General features: G+C 35.4%; 2 pseudogenes; both read right to left on the reverse strand.

Annotated features, from left to right (window-relative positions):
• Window positions 1-582: 582 nt before the first annotated feature.
• LOC145687526 (enolase-phosphatase E1 pseudogene) lies at window positions 583-978 on the reverse strand (annotated as a pseudogene).
• Window positions 979-4,705: 3,727 nt separating this feature from the next.
• Window positions 4,706-5,101, reverse strand: LOC145687527 (enolase-phosphatase E1 pseudogene; annotated as a pseudogene).
• Window positions 5,102-16,449: the final 11,348 nt, after the last annotated feature.

Raw genomic sequence — 16,449 nt, forward strand, 5'->3', positions numbered from 1 at the left:
GATAAGGAATGATTGTGATTATTGAACTACTTTAATAATATTAAAATCCCCGAAGATGTGGATTTTGGGATTTCTGAGCTTGTGACACTTCTTTGCTGGATTCTACCTTTTCTTCAGCCTCTGTTTTATCATTTACGGCTTCCTTTTCAAGATTATTGGCTGGCGTTTCAGCATTGGACTCTTTAACACTATCAGCATCTACTGTTTTCTTCTCTTCACTGACTTCTTTCGAATTTTCAACAATTGTTTTCTGGAATTTGATCTGAATTTTATTCGTTGTCATTTTCAGACTTTTCAGTCTTTTCGGGTACAGTGGATTCAGCTCTTTCTTCAGTCTTATTATTCACAGCGGTTTTAGTCTAATTTTTAACTTCATCTGCCGAAGACTCTACGGGAATCTTGTGAATGTTCGCATCGGACGTTTCTTCGGTTATTTCCACGTCACTCTCTCTGTTTTTTTATTTGCGCAGCCTCAGGCTCTGAAACATTCTTCACGGAATCGGTCTTTTCGTTTATTTCATTAACCGTGAATTCTTCCTGCTCTGTAGGACTTACCTCTACCTCTTTCTTTTTTCTGGAGATTTAAAAGACTATCTCTGCGAAGGAGTGAATTACTTCGAACTTAGCAGTGTCGTCTTCTGACAGAGGAGCGTTGCATTCGCGAACGACGAGAATAGATTTCATACCTGCCGCGGACGCTGCTCTGGCCTCTTTAGGAACGTATGTAAGAAAATTATACTCTTCAGTCTTTTGTTTTATCTTCTCGGCGATGTTTATATAGCTTTGGGATTGCCATTTCAACCCAACTGTTGTATCGAAGTGACCTGAAAAATATTGGAGCAAATGTCCTTCTTCTGAATGACCAAACAATAACTTCTGTGCGTCAACATTGCTGAAAGAATACACATAAATGGATTTGCCTATGTCCATCCATTTGTTTAATGCAGGAACAACATCTGGGTAAACATGTCCTTTCATCTATCCTTTCTTTTAACCATCACGCCAAATGTCTCCCTGAAGACGCTTTAAAGCTGTGGGTTTTCTTTCGGCATCCATCTGCCAATTTACATTTTTTATAAGAGCTTCTTTTGCGCCCTCCTCGGAATGATCGGGTATTAGTACAATTCTTCTAATTCATCCTCAGCGTCTTGATTCGCTTGCTCCTTTAAAAGATTAAAAACTTCCTTGAACTCAGCTTTTTCCCACTGCTTTTCTACGTAGTCTCCAAGATTAGATCGAACATACGGAAATAACACATCCTTAACAAATGTGATTGCTGTTGTGGTACCTTCAATATCGACTATAATTATGTTTGCCTTCTGGGTATCAGTTTCTGCAGATCTTTTCGATATCATTTTGATATATTCTACCACTTTTTAAGTCAGTATAGCATTCTTCGCCTATCTCTACTCTTCTCTTCCAACCACCGCTGAAGCTTCGAGCTTGGGTTTCTTGTTGACTTGTAGGAAAACACAGGTTTATTTCGTTTAATATTAGAAGTAAAGTTTTATATTTTTTCATTCTCCCAGTGTATATTGTTCTGATCCGAGGTGATCATTCCACAATTGAATTTGAATAATTGATTCTAAATAACTATTTTCCTAAGATTTTTTATTTTGTTGGCTGAGTGCGTGCTGTTTGTTCTCAGAGCAGACATTTCCGCTATATGCAGTGAGAAAAGGTCAACAATTGGCTTTATATCTTTCGGCATTTCAAAGCGGTTTACGACGCCACAGTGATAGCACTGAATCTTGATTTTCAAGTCAGTTTTTAAAAGATTGCAGTTAACTTATATATCTACTGACTTCAAACGTGGTTCTATTTCGATTTCTTTTCGGGGATTAATTCTTAAGGTGAAATTCATTGTCGGTTTCCAAGCTTTCACAAATGTTTCTGTTTTGAACCTTTCTTGTAGATCATTTCGGGGAACATTGTCCGAAGTCTCAATCCATATTTCTGTGTAAACTGATCAGTACATTTATCACACGAAACATTTCTCGATATGAAGTGATTGGCCTATTATCCTTTTCAAAAAAAGCTTTTCAAGCTACTAGAATAAATTATATTCCCGTTTTCGATGTGAATTTTAGGTGGAGACTGACTGGAACAATTACGGCATAAACTTTATTACAACAGACTATTTAATATTCCTATAGAATGAGGTTCCAATACTTTCTGATGACACTGATATCGGAGTATTCTTTTTCCAATCATCATCCTATGCGCAGCATTCACCAGTTTGTGTATATGTGTATTTCCTGAGTGCCTTTAGTCCCATGAATTCACGTTAACATTTTATACACGGCCAGCTTCTCTACATGCTCGCATCATCGCATGATGATACGACAGAGCTCTTTCTTTACATATACATTTGCTGCATGTGTTTAATTCGTGCGAATATTGTAAAGAAAATGTTCTAATAATCCGAATAAGGAAATCATTTATTATGACCCATTACATGATGATCCACCTTTTTTGTATCTTGCGATTCGTTGTTACATTTGTTACAAAAATAAGATTAAACATTCAGTGAAGCTTGTTGTATTTCTTCTTAAGACGTCTTTCGCTGCACGCAAAAAACAATTTTAACTGATAAGAGACGAACTGTGGATCTTCATCCCACACATAAGAACTCATCTGTTCGTCTTATCGTTTTCTACTTGGAAATTGTTTCTTACGTTATTATGTATTACAATGCCAGAGGGAATAACCGTCCTTTCTATACTGTTCCATGCATGTCTCAGTTTACATGTCATTTTAGCTACACTAAACTTTAATATCAATGAAAGAGAGACTAAGAATAAGAGAGGAATTTTGTTAATTAGCTTCCTCAGGTTATGCTCGTCTCTGATCCTTTATTTCTGGAAATATCGACAGATAATTTCCGAATACATGTATCTCTGGATACATATTTGGACCAGAAGGATTCACAACCAAAATCAAAGTATTGCCCGTCGAAAACAGAATTTGGCTGGTTAACGGAAGGTGAGTCAGCTTATGAGGAAATTGCTGAAGGTCTTAGTGTCTATATTTTAAACGAAAGCGTTTGTTTTCATAGAGGTGTAATTTATAACGCTTTAATGATAAATAGCTTTCAGTTTTATTAAAATTCGATTGAACTCTAGCTTCTTTCTCCATCGGCATGCACAGATTCGATGTCAGGTTTAAAGTATTCTTCAATTTTTGTGGAAACTAAATTTATCTATTTTGTGGGAATTTCCATGTACGTCGCACGAATTGTATTTATTTGACTCGCCCATTTCGGTATTTCTGCTATTATGTGAAAACGGAGGAGACCAAAAATGTTTAGTGCTTTTACTAAACAATTTATTTTAAAAAGAGTCCTGAAAGTGCATTCACGGATACAACAAGGAAAAGCCACTTTTAGAAAGAAACATTCGAAGTGAAAGGGAAAAGAGAAACTATTTGCGTAACAAAAGTGTACACCGTTATCAAAATATTTGTGATCATAGTAACAAGGACTTCCGTATCAATGTCACACGAAACATTTATTTTGTCACGATAGTCCAGAAATAAAGAACAGAAAGAAATAATGTAACAAAAGCAAAAAAAAAAACAAATGGTGTATATAATCTCTGGTGACTTATACCAGAAGATGAGTTGTCTTTTGTCGGTGAGACTTTGCTAGTCGCGCTTACCATCCGTTAAGTCGTGAATTAATTATTCGTCTTTCACTAATACTATTTGATGTCTGTATGGACTCAATCATGTAAGTTGGATCATTTCTTTATTGTTTCCACTTGCATAAAATGATTACCTGTAGTAGCATTGGTCCAATTTAATATTTCTCATGCACGTTATTCCTTTGTACCAGGATCATACTTATGTTTATTCGTAGTTACATATGTTGTTACAAGATAACTTATTGTTTAATTATAGTTTGTCATTAATTATGAAGGTAAAGCTCATTGAGAATGACAGAAAGCTTTAACTTATATTCCTAACAGATTTATGTAACTTATTTTAAATGTTCATGTAATCACGTGAGCTGATTGGTTCAGATCTCATACAGACTCTCATGTCTCGCATTATTCTAGATATTTTAATTTTGTTGTGAGAACTAATCCAGCCTACTCTGTCTCCTTGACCAAGATATTCTAATAAACTGATAGATAAGGAATGATTGTGATTATTGAACTACTTTAATAATATTAAAATCCCCGAAGATGTGGATTTTGGGATTTCTGAGCTTGTGACACTTCTTTGCTGGATTCTACCTTTTCTTCAGCCTCTGTTTTATCATTTACGGCTTCCTTTTCAAGATTATTGGCTGGCGTTTCAGCATTGGACTCTTTAACACTATCAGCATCTACTGTTTTCTTCTCTTCACTGACTTCTTTCGAATTTTCAACAATTGTTTTCTGGAATTTGATCTGAATTTTATTCGTTGTCATTTTCAGTCTTTTCGGGTACAGTGGATTCAGCTCTTTCTTCAGTCTTATTATTCACAGCGGTTTTAGTCTAATTTTTAACTTCATCTGCCGAAGACTCTACGGGAATCTTGTGAATGTTCGCATCGGACGTTTCTTCGGTTATTTCCACGTCACTCTCTCTGTTTTTTTATTTGCGCAGCCTCAGGCTCTGAAACATTCTTCACGGAATCGGCCTTTTCGTTTATTTCATTAACCGTGAATTCTTCCTGCTCTGTAGGACTTACCTCTACCTCTTTCTTTTTTCTGGAGATTTAAAAGACTATCTCTGCGCAGGAGTGAATTACTTCGAACTTAGCAGTGTCGTCTTCTGACAGAGGAGCGTTGCCTTCGCGAACGACGAGAATAGATTTCATACCTGCCGCGGACGCTGCTCTGGCCTCTTTAGGAACGTATGTAAGAAAATTATACTCTTCAGTCTTTTGTTTTATCTTCTCGGCGATGTTTATATAGCTTTGGGATTGCCATTTCAACCCAACTGTTGTATCGAAGTGACCTGAAAAATATTGGAGCAAATGTCCTTCTTCTGAATGACCAAACAATAACTTCTGTGCGTCAACATTGCTGAAAGAATACACATAAATGGATTTGCCTATGTCCATCCATTTGTTTAATGCAGGAACAACATCTGGGTAAACATGTCCTTTCATCTATCCTTTCTTTTAACCATCACGCCAAATGTCTCCCTGAAGACGCTTTAAAGCTGTGGGTTTTCTTTAGGCATCCATCTGCCAATTTACATTTTTTATAAGAGCTTCTTTTGCGCCCTCCTCGGAATGATCGGGTATTAGTACAATTCTTCTAATTCATCCTCAGCGTCTTGATTCGCTTGCTCCTTTAAAAGATTAAAAACTTCCTTGAACTCAGCTTTTTCCCACTGCTTTTCTACGTAGTCTCCAAGATTAGATCGGACATACGGAAATAACACATCCTTAACAAATGTGATTGCTGTTGTGGTACCTTCAATATCGACTATAATTATGTTTGCCTTCTGGGTATCAGTTTCTGCAGATCTTTTCGATATCATTTTGATATATTCTACCACTTTTTAAGTCAGTATAGCATTCTTCGCCTATCTCTACTCTTCTCTTCCAACCACCGTTGAAGCTTCGAGCTTGGGTTTCTTGTTGACTTGTAGGAAAACACAGGTTTATTTCGTTTAATATTAGAAGTAAAGTTTTATATTTTTTCATTCTCCCAGTGTATATTGTTCTGATCCGAGGTGATCATTCCACAATTGAATTTGAATAATTGATTCTAAATAACTATTTTCCTAAGATTTTTTATTTTGTTGGCTGAGTGCGTGCTGTTAATAGTAAGGGCCTGACTATAGGAAACTTTTTGGCCCCTGGGTCCCTGCCTCAGGATCCATGGTCCCTGGCCGGGGTCAATGACCTAGTGGTACATAGGACCACCCCCTCTAAATTTTGGCAGGGGTACCTTGGCCCACCCCCTAAATTTTGGCAGGGGTACATAGGACCACCCCCCTTAAATTTTGGAAATTGCCAAATCTAAAAATTTGGTATGGTAGCCCTGGACCATAGTATGTACCTCTATTAGTATTGGGTGTCTATGTCGTTCCCTTTCATGGGTAAAAAATTGCCAAAAATTCAAATTTCGGAGGTTTTTGACCTAATTTATCCCCTTTGATGAGGTGTTATTACCCTATATGGTTATATGGGCGTATACAGGGGTCCATTACCTTTTATAAGACATGGGTATATTAATGCACCCCTTGAAATTTTTGGGAGGGGTACCTTGGCCCACCCCTTAAATTTTGGAAATTGCCCAATTTCAACATTGGGTATTATAGTACAGGACCCTAATATGTACTATGATAAATTTGGGTGGTCCACCTCATTCCCTTTTAGGGGTACATAGGACCACCCCCCTTAAATTTTGGAAATTGCCAAATCTAAAAATTTGGTGTGGTAGCCTAGGACCATAGTATGTACCTCTATCAGTATTGGGTGTCTATGTCGTTCCCTTTCATGGGTAAAAAATTGCCAAAAATTTAAATTTCGGGGGTTTTTGACCTAATTTATCTCCTTGGATGAGGTATTATTACCTTATATGATTATATGGTTATGTATAGGGGTCCATTACCTATCATAAGACATAGGTACATTTGTGCACCCCTTTAAATTTTTGGGAGGGGTACCTTGGCCCACCCCTTAAATTTTGGAAATTGACCAATTTAAACATTGGGTATTATAGTACAGGACCCTAATATGTATCATGATAAATTTGGGCGGTCCACCTCGTTCCCTTCCAGGGGCACAAAATTGCCAAAATATAAACGTAAGCAATACGTTATACCACGTGTTTGGTTTTTGGTCGATTTTATCCCCTTTGATGAGATGTTATTACCTTATATGGTTATATGGTCATGTATAGGGGTCCATTACCTTTCATAAGATATCGGTATATTTGTACAATCCTTTAAAAATTTGGGAGGGGTACTTTGGCCCACCCCCTTAAATTTTGGAAATTGCCCAATTTAAACATTTGGTATTATAGTACCGGACCTTAACATGTATTATGATAAATTTGGGTGGTCCACCTCGTTCCATTTTAGGGGTACAAAATTGTCAAAATATAAACGTAAGCAATACGTTGTACCACGTGTTTGGTCTTTTGGCCCAATTTATCCTCTTGGATGAGGTTCTATTACCTTATATGGTTATATGGTTATGTATAGGGGTCTATTCCCTATCATAAGACATAGGTACATTTGTGCACTCCTTTAAAAATTTGGGAGGGGTACTTTGGCCCACCCCTTAAATTTTGGAAATTGCTCATTTTATATATTTTGTATTATAGTACTGGACCCTAACATGTATTATTATGATAAATTTGAGTGGTTCACCTCGTTCCCTTTTAGGGGTACGAAATTGCCAAATTTTAGTACAACCACGTGTTTGGTCTTTTGGCCCAATGTATCCTCTTGGATGAGGTCCTATTACCTTATATAGTTATATGGTCATGTATAGGGGTCCATTACCTATCATAAGACATAGGTACATTTGTGCACTCTTTAAATTTTTGGGAGGGGTACCTTGGCCCACCTCTTTATTTTGGAAATTGCCCAATTTAAACATTTGGTATAATAGTATAAGACCCTAATATATATTACTATAAATTTGGGTGGTCCATCTCGTTCCCTTTCATGGGTACGAAATTGCCAAATTTTAGTACAACCACGTGTTTCGTTTTGACCTAATTTATTCACTTGGATGAGGTCCTATTACCTAATATGATTATCTGGTCATGTATAGGGGTCCATTTTCTATCATAAGACATAGGTACATTGATGCACCCCGGGATGGGTACCATAGCCAATCCCTTAAATTTTGGAAATTTTTCAATTTAAGCATTCGCTATCATAGTACATGACCTCAATATGTATCATGATAAATTTGGGTGGTCCACCTTGTTCCCTTTCATGAGTAAAAAAAATGCCAAAATATAAACATAAGCAATATGTTGTATCACGTGTTTGGTTTTTGGCCCAATTTATCCCGTTTGATGCGGTCTTATACCGTATATGGTCATATGGTCATGTATATAGGTTCATTTCCTATCATAAGACATGAGTACATTGATGCACCCTTTAAAAAATTTGGGAGGGGTATCTTGACTCATCCACTCAGTTTTAGAAATTGTTTAATATAAGCATTTGGTATCTTCGTACAGGTCTTCAATATGTACCACTATAAATTTGGATGGTCCACATCGTTCCCTTTCATGGGTAAAGAACTACCAAAAATTAAATTTCGGAGGTTATTGACCCCTATTTAGCACGTTATATGGTTTATTACCCTTATATGTTTATGTGCCCTTTTAAATTTGGGAATTATCAGGTAACAAAATTCGGTAAACGTTTTCTAGGACCCATTGGTGTTCCTCTTATGGCCAAATATTCAAAATTTAAAGGTTATTGACCGACTTTATTATTGAATAACTACAGGATTTATTACTTTTTCATAAGACACAGGTGTATTTGTGTACCAATCTTAAATTTTGGGAGGGGTACATTTCTTATTGTCATATCAATAATTGGTAATTGTTCTTTGGGTAAATCATTGTCAAATATGAGTATGATCACGTGATCAGTTATTAACCTATGATGGGATTAGGAGTCCAGGACATTGGTACATTGCAACTTTGTAGGATAATTTGAGAATGCGTCATTGGTTTTGATTATTCCCGCCAAATATAAACGTAAGCAAGACGTTGTACCACGTGATTGTCCTTGATGAGGTAGTGTACCACTATAAAATTGGATGGTCCACATCGTTCCCTTTCATGGATAAAGAACTACCAAAAATCAATTTTCGGAGGTTATTGACCCCTATTTAATACGTTATATGGTTTATTACCTCTATATGTTTATGTTCTCTTTTAAATTTGGGAATTATCAAATAACAAAATTCGGTAAACGTTTTCTAGGACCCATTGGTATTCCTCTTATGGCCAAATATTCAAAATTTAAGGGTTATTGACCGGCTTTATTATTGAATAAGTACAGGATTTATTACTTTTTCATAAGACACAGGTGTATTTGTGTACCAATCTTAAATTTTGGGAGGGGTACATTTCTTATTGTCATATCAATAATTGGTAATTGTTCTTTGGGTAAATCATTGTGATCACGTGATCAGTTATTGACCTATGATGGGATTAGGAGTCCAGGACATTGGTACATTTAAACTTTGTAGGATAAATTGAGATGCGTCATTGGTATTGATTATTACAGCCAAATATAAACGTAAGCAATACGATGTACCACGTGATTGACCTTGATGAGGTAGTGTACAGGGATACATAGCTAACCTTATTGAAACTTATGACTCATAGTCTTAAGGGAATATATGCTACAACACTGGCAAAGTTATTGTTGATGCAATTTGATTGGTTGATCACTATCTTTCGTGCAATCTGATTGGCTGATCACTATCTTTCGTGCAATCTGATTGGTTGATGAGTTTCAAATCTTTGCTGCATACAGTTTTGTTTTAACATTTAAAAAGGTTTTGAATTTTTTTGTTTGAAACTTTGGTTTGACATTTTTTCGTTTGATATTTTTAGTTTAAAAATTTTTGTTTCGAAATTTTTGTTTGAAATTTTTTTCAAAATTTTGTTTGAAATTTTTTCGTTTTAAATTTTTGTTTGAAATTTTTGTTTCAAAATTTTGTTTGAAAATTTTTTGTTTGTAAATTTTTGTTTCAATTTTTTTTTGTTTAAAATTTTTCGTTTGAAATTTTTTGTTTGAAATTTTTCGTTTCCAATATTTTTTTTTCTGTTTAAAAATTTTTGTTTGAACAGTTTTGTTTGGAAAATTTTGTTTCAAAATTTTTTTTTGTTTGAAAATTTTTTGTTTCAAATTTTTGTTTGACATTTGTAAAAGTTTGTGCACTCATTAGTAAAGAACCGGAACTGTTTAGAACAAAAACCTCTGGCATCATTATGGTGCAATAGTACACGTCAGAACATGTGGTTTGTTCTTGAAATGAAAAAACACAATTCATTGAAATGGATCATTTTATTACGCTCCACATACATCCATACCAGATAGTGGTTCTGGATATTGTCGATACAATGTATTTTGAACTTCTTGCGCTAGTTTGTCTTTAGCATATAATTTTAATTCCAGTTGAAGTCTTTTAAGGTCTATTGCAATATCAATTGGTGGAAACTCAATGTCCATTTGATCACAAATAAACTGTTTATCAATACAGGTATGCACCCACGAACGATGTTGACAACCATCACAATATCTAGATACATGTTGTACAATATGCATAACACATTTTTCAAAATAGTACTTTTTCAGGAATATACTGGTTTTGTTGCACACTTCCACTGCATGTTTCACACACTGAAATACGCTGATGAATTTGTTCCATTCTGTTTCCGTTAGATACACCATGTTGCGAGGGACATGAAATGTACTCTTTTTACGTAACAGCACCATCTTCTCTTCGAGGACTGTACGCAACACCACTTCATGATTTGAGCCTAATGATTTGACTATGGTCACATTTAGCTCATCATGAAAATAATCGTTCATTTGGTCGATTCGTGAACATAATATTTGCCATTCTTCACAGGTCAGTTGTACACCAAATTGTTCTGCTTTGCCCAATCGAATCACAGGTTCAACTGTTCTAGCACTGATACCAATCATCACATGTTTTGTTTGAAATATATTTATTGGATAATAGCTTGCGAAGATGAACTCTTTATCGTTAGAAGTACACATCTTTCCTCCTGAAAAGCACTTGCTCAAATGATTTCGTGGGATGACAGTGTATTGGTTGATTTATAGTTATTACTGACGTCATTGGTAAGGAATGTGCTGACGTTTGAATTCATGGTTTCATCACAGTTGCTGACGTCATGCTGACCAACCAAATTCATACAACTATGTTTGATGTGCTGACGTTTGAATTCATGATTTCATCACAATTGTTGACGAATCCGGCTGTGTACTAAATTCAAATTGATGACTTCGACCCAAGAATCCTTTGTAACATAAAGATACAGATCCTGTATTTAAGAAACGCAGCAGTTCTTCTTGTTTTGATGCCTCCATGGGAAAATATCTTGCTGGTAAAATTATATTCTTATCATTTTCAAGCTTCACTACGATTCTTAATCCAAACTTTGTAGGTATCATTTGGCTAGCTAAGATTCTATAAGGTACATTCTGTTGTAAATCAGTAATCTTGGTAAATGATTTCATCACATCACGTGTGTTTAGAAACTGCAGACAAGTAGCCATGATGACGTTATCATTAATACTAACTCGAACGATGATGCAAAACTGATGACGTTGCATCATCATGTTCTGACGTGTACTATTGCACCATAATGATGCCAGAGGTTTTTGTTCTAAACAGTTCCGGTTCTTTACTAATGAGTGCACAAACTTTTAGAAATGTCAAACAAAAATTTGAAACAAAAAATTTTCAAACAAAAAAAAAATTTGAAACAAAATTTTCCAAACAAAACTGTTCAAACAAAAATTTTTAAACAGAAAAAACATATTGGAAACGAAAAATTTCAAACAAAAAATTTCAAACGAAAAATTTTAAACAAAAAAAAATTGAAACAAAAATTTACAAACAAAAAATTTTCAAACAAAATTTTGAAACAAAAATTTCAAACAAAAATTTAAAACGAAAAAATTTCAAACAAAATTTTGAAAAAAATTTCAAACAAAAATTTCGAAACAAAAATTTTTAAACTAAAAATATCAAACGAAAAAATGTCAAACCAAAGTTTCAAACAAAAAAATTCAAAACCTTTTTAAATGTTAAAACAAAACTGTATGCAGCAAAGATTTGAAACTCATCAACCAATCAGATTGCACGAAAGATAGTGATCAGCCAATCAGATTGCACGAAAGATAGTGATCAACCAATCAAATTGCATCAACAATAACTTTGCCAGTGTTGTAGCATATATTCCCTTAAGACTATGAGTCATAAGTTTCAATAAGGTTAGCTATGTATCCCTGTACACTACCTCATCAAGGTCAATCACGTGGTACATCGTATTACTTACGTTTATATTTGGTTGTAATAATCAATACCAATGACGCATCTCAATTTATCCTACAAAGTTTAAATGTACCAATGTCCTGGACTCCTAATCCCATCATAGGTCAATAACTGATCACGTGATCACAATGATTTACCCAAAGAACAATTACCAATTATTGATATGACAATAAGAAATGTACCCCTCCCAAAATTTAAGATTGGTACACAAATACACCTGTGTCTTATGAAAAAGTAATAAATCCTGTACTTATTCAATAATAAAGCCGGTCAATAACCCTTAAATTTTGAATATTTGGCCATAAGAGGAATACCAATGGGTCCTAGAAAACGTTTACCGAATTTTGTTATTTGATAATTCCCAAATTTAAAAGAGAACATAAACATATAGAGGTAATAAACCATATAACGTATTAAATAGGGGTCAATAACCTCCGAAAATTGATTTTTGGTAGTTCTTTATCCATGAAAGGGAACGATGTGGACCATCCAATTTTATAGTGGTACACTACCTCATCAAGGACAATCACGTGATACAACGTCTTGCTTACGTTTATATTTGGCGGGAATAATCAAAACCAATGACGCATTCTCAAATTATCCTACAAAGTTTCAATGTACCAATGTCCTGGACTCCTAATCCCATCATAGGTTAATAACTGATCACGTGATCATACTCATATTTGACAATGATTTACCCAAAGAACAATTACCAATTATTGATATGACAATAAGAAATGTACCCCTCCCAAAATTTAAGATTGGTACACAAATACACCTGTGTCTTATGAAAAAGTAATAAATCCTGTAGTTATTCAATAATAAAGTCGGTCAATAACCTTTAAATTTTGAATATTTGGCCATAAGAGGAACACCAATGGGTCCTAGAAAACGTTTACCGAATTTTGTTACCTGATAATTCCCAAATTTAAAAGGGCACATAAACATATAAGGGTAATAAACCATATAACGTGCTAAATAGGGGTCAATAACCTCCGAAATTTAATTTTTGGTAGTTCTTTACCCATGAAAGGGAACGATGTGGACCATCCAAATTTATAGTGGTACATATTGAAGACCTGTACGAAGATACCAAATGCTTATATTAAACAATTTCTAAAACTGAGTGGATGAGTCAAGATACCCCTCCCAAATTTTTTAAAGGGTGCATCAATGTACTCATGTCTTATGATAGGAAATGAACCTATATACATGACCATATGACCATATACGGTATAAGACCGCATCAAACGGGATAAATTGGGCCAAAAACCAAACACGTGATACAACATATTGCTTATGTTTATATTTTGGCATTTTTTTTACTCATGAAAGGGAACAAGGTGGACCACCCAAATTTATCATGATACATATTGAGGTCATGTACTATGATAGCGAATGCTTAAATTGAAAAATTTCCAAAATTTAAGGGATTGGCTATGGTACCCATCCCGGGGTGCATCAATGTACCTATGTCTTATGATAGAAAATGGACCCCTATACATGACCAGATAATCATATTAGGTAATAGGACCTCATCCAAGTGAATAAATTAGGTCAAAACGAAACACGTGGTTGTACTAAAATTTGGCAATTTCGTACCCATGAAAGGGAACGAGATGGACCACCCAAATTTATAGTAATATATATTAGGGTCTTATACTATTATACCAAATGTTTAAATTGGGCAATTTCCAAAATAAAGAGGTGGGCCAAGGTACCCCTCCCAAAAATTTAAAGAGTGCACAAATGTACCTATGTCTTATGATAGGTAATGGACCCCTATACATGACCATATAACTATATAAGGTAATAAGACCTCATCCAAGAGGATACATTGGGCCAAAAGACCAAACACGTGGTTGTACTAAAATTTGGCAATTTCGTACCCCTAAAAGGGAACGAGGTGAACCACTCAAATTTATCATAATAATACATGTTAGGGTCCAGTACTATAATACAAAATATATAAAATGAGCAATTTCCAAAATTTAAGGGGTGGGCCAAAGTACCCCTCCCAAATTTTTAAAGGAGTGCACAAATGTACCTATGTCTTATGATAGGGAATAGACCCCTATACATAACCATATAACCATATAAGGTAATAGAACCTCATCCAAGAGGATAAATTGGGCCAAAAGACCAAACACGTGGTACAACGTATTGCTTACGTTTATATTTTGACAATTTTGTACCCCTAAAATGGAACGAGGTGGACCACCCAAATTTATCATAATACATGTTAAGGTCCGGTACTATAATACCAAATGTTTAAATTGGGCAATTTCCAAAATTTAAGGGGTGGGCCAAAGTACCCCTCCCAAATTTTTAAAGGATTGTACAAATATACCGATATCTTATGAAAGGTAATGGACCCCTATACATGACCATATAACCATATAAGGTAATAACATCTCATCAAAGGGGATAAAATCGACCAAAAACCAAACACGTGGTATAACGTATTGCTTACGTTTATATTTTGGCAATTTTGTGCCCCTGGAAGGGAACGAGGTGGACCGCCCAAATTTATCATGATACATATTAGGGTCCTGTACTATAATACCCAATGTTTAAATTGGTCAATTTCCAAAATTTAAGGGGTGGGCCAAGGTACCCCTCCCAAAAATTTAAAGGGGTGCACAAATGTACCTATGTCTTATGATAGGTAATGAACCCCTATACATGACCATATAATCATATAAGGTAATAATACCTCATCCAAGGAGATAAATTAGGTCAAAAACCCCCGAAATTTAAATTTTTGGCAATTTTTTACCCATGAAAGGGAACGACATAGACACCCAATACTGATAGAGGTACATACTATGGTCCTAGGCTACCACACCAAATTTTTAGATTTGGCAATTTCCAAAATTTAAGGGGTTGGTCCTATGTACGCCTAAAAGGGAATGAGGTGGACCACCCAAATTTATCATAGTACATATTAGGGTCCTGTACTATAATACCCAATGTTGAAATTGGGCAATTTCCAAAATTTAAGGGGTGGGCCAAGGTACCCCTCCCAAAAATTTCAAGGGGTGCATTAATATACCCATGTCTTATAAAAGGTAATGGACCCCTGTATACGCCCATATAACCATATAGGGTAATAACACCTCATCAAAGGGGATAAATTAGGTCAAAAACCTCCGAAATTTGAATTTTTGGCAATTTTTTACCCATGAAAGGGAACGAGATAGACACCCAATACTAATAGAGGTACATACTATGGTCCTAGGCTACCATACCAAATTTTTAGATTTGGCAATTTCCAAAATTTAAGGGGGGTGGTCCTATGTACCCCTGCCAAAATTTAGGGGGTGGGCCAAGGTACCCCTGCCAAAATTTAGAGTGGGTGGTCCTATGTACCCCTAGGTCATTGACCCCGGCCAGGGACCATGGGTCCTGAGGCAGGGACCCAGGGGCCAAAAAGTGAGGCAAAGTAAGGCCATTACTACTCTGTTTGTTCTCAGAGCAGACATTTCCGCTATATGCAGTGAGAAAAGGTCAATAATTGGCTTTATATCTTTCGGCATTTCAAAGCGGTTTACGACGCCACAGTGATAGCACTGAATCTTGATTTTCAAGTCAGTTTTTAAAAGATTGCAGTTAACTTATATATCTACTGACTTCAAACGTGGTTCTATTTCGATTTCTTTTCGGGGATTAATTCTTAAGGTGAAATTCATTGTCGGTTTCCAAGCTTTCACAAATGTTTCTGTTTTGAACCTTTCTTGTAGATCATTTCGGGGAACATTGTCCGAAGTCTCAATCCATATTTCTGTGTAAACTGATCAGTACATTTATCACACGAAACATTTCTCGATATGAAGTGATTGGCCTATTATCCTTTTCAAAAAAAGCTTTTCAAGCTACTAGAATAAATTATATTCCCGTTTTCGATGTGAATTTTAGGTGGAGACTGACTGGAACAATTACGGCATAAACTTTATTACAACAGACTATTTAATATTCCTATAGAATGAGGTTCCAATACTTTCTGATGACACTGATATCGGAGTATTCTTTTTCCAATCATCATCCTATGCGCAGCATTCACCAGTTTGTGTATATGTGTATTTCCTGAGTGCCTTTAGTCCCATGAATTCACGTTAACATTTTATACACGGCCAGCTTCTCTACATGCTCGCATCATCGCATGATGATACGACAGAGCTCTTTCATTACATATACATTTGCTGCATGTGTTTAATTCGTGCGAATATTGTAAAGAAAATGTTCTAATAATCCGAATAAGGAAATCATTTATTATGACCCATTACATGATGATCCACCTTTTTTGTATCTTGCGATTCGTTGTTACATTTGTTACAAAAATAAGATTAAACATTCAGTGAAGCTTGTTGTATTTCTTCTTAAGACGTCTTTCGCTGCACGCAAAAAACAATTTTAACTGATAAGAGACG

Source organism: Thermobia domestica, chromosome 6 (genome assembly GCF_964235325.1).
Source record: "Thermobia domestica chromosome 6, izTheDome1.hap1.1, whole genome shotgun sequence".
NCBI lineage: Eukaryota > Metazoa > Arthropoda > Insecta > Zygentoma > Lepismatidae > Thermobia > Thermobia domestica.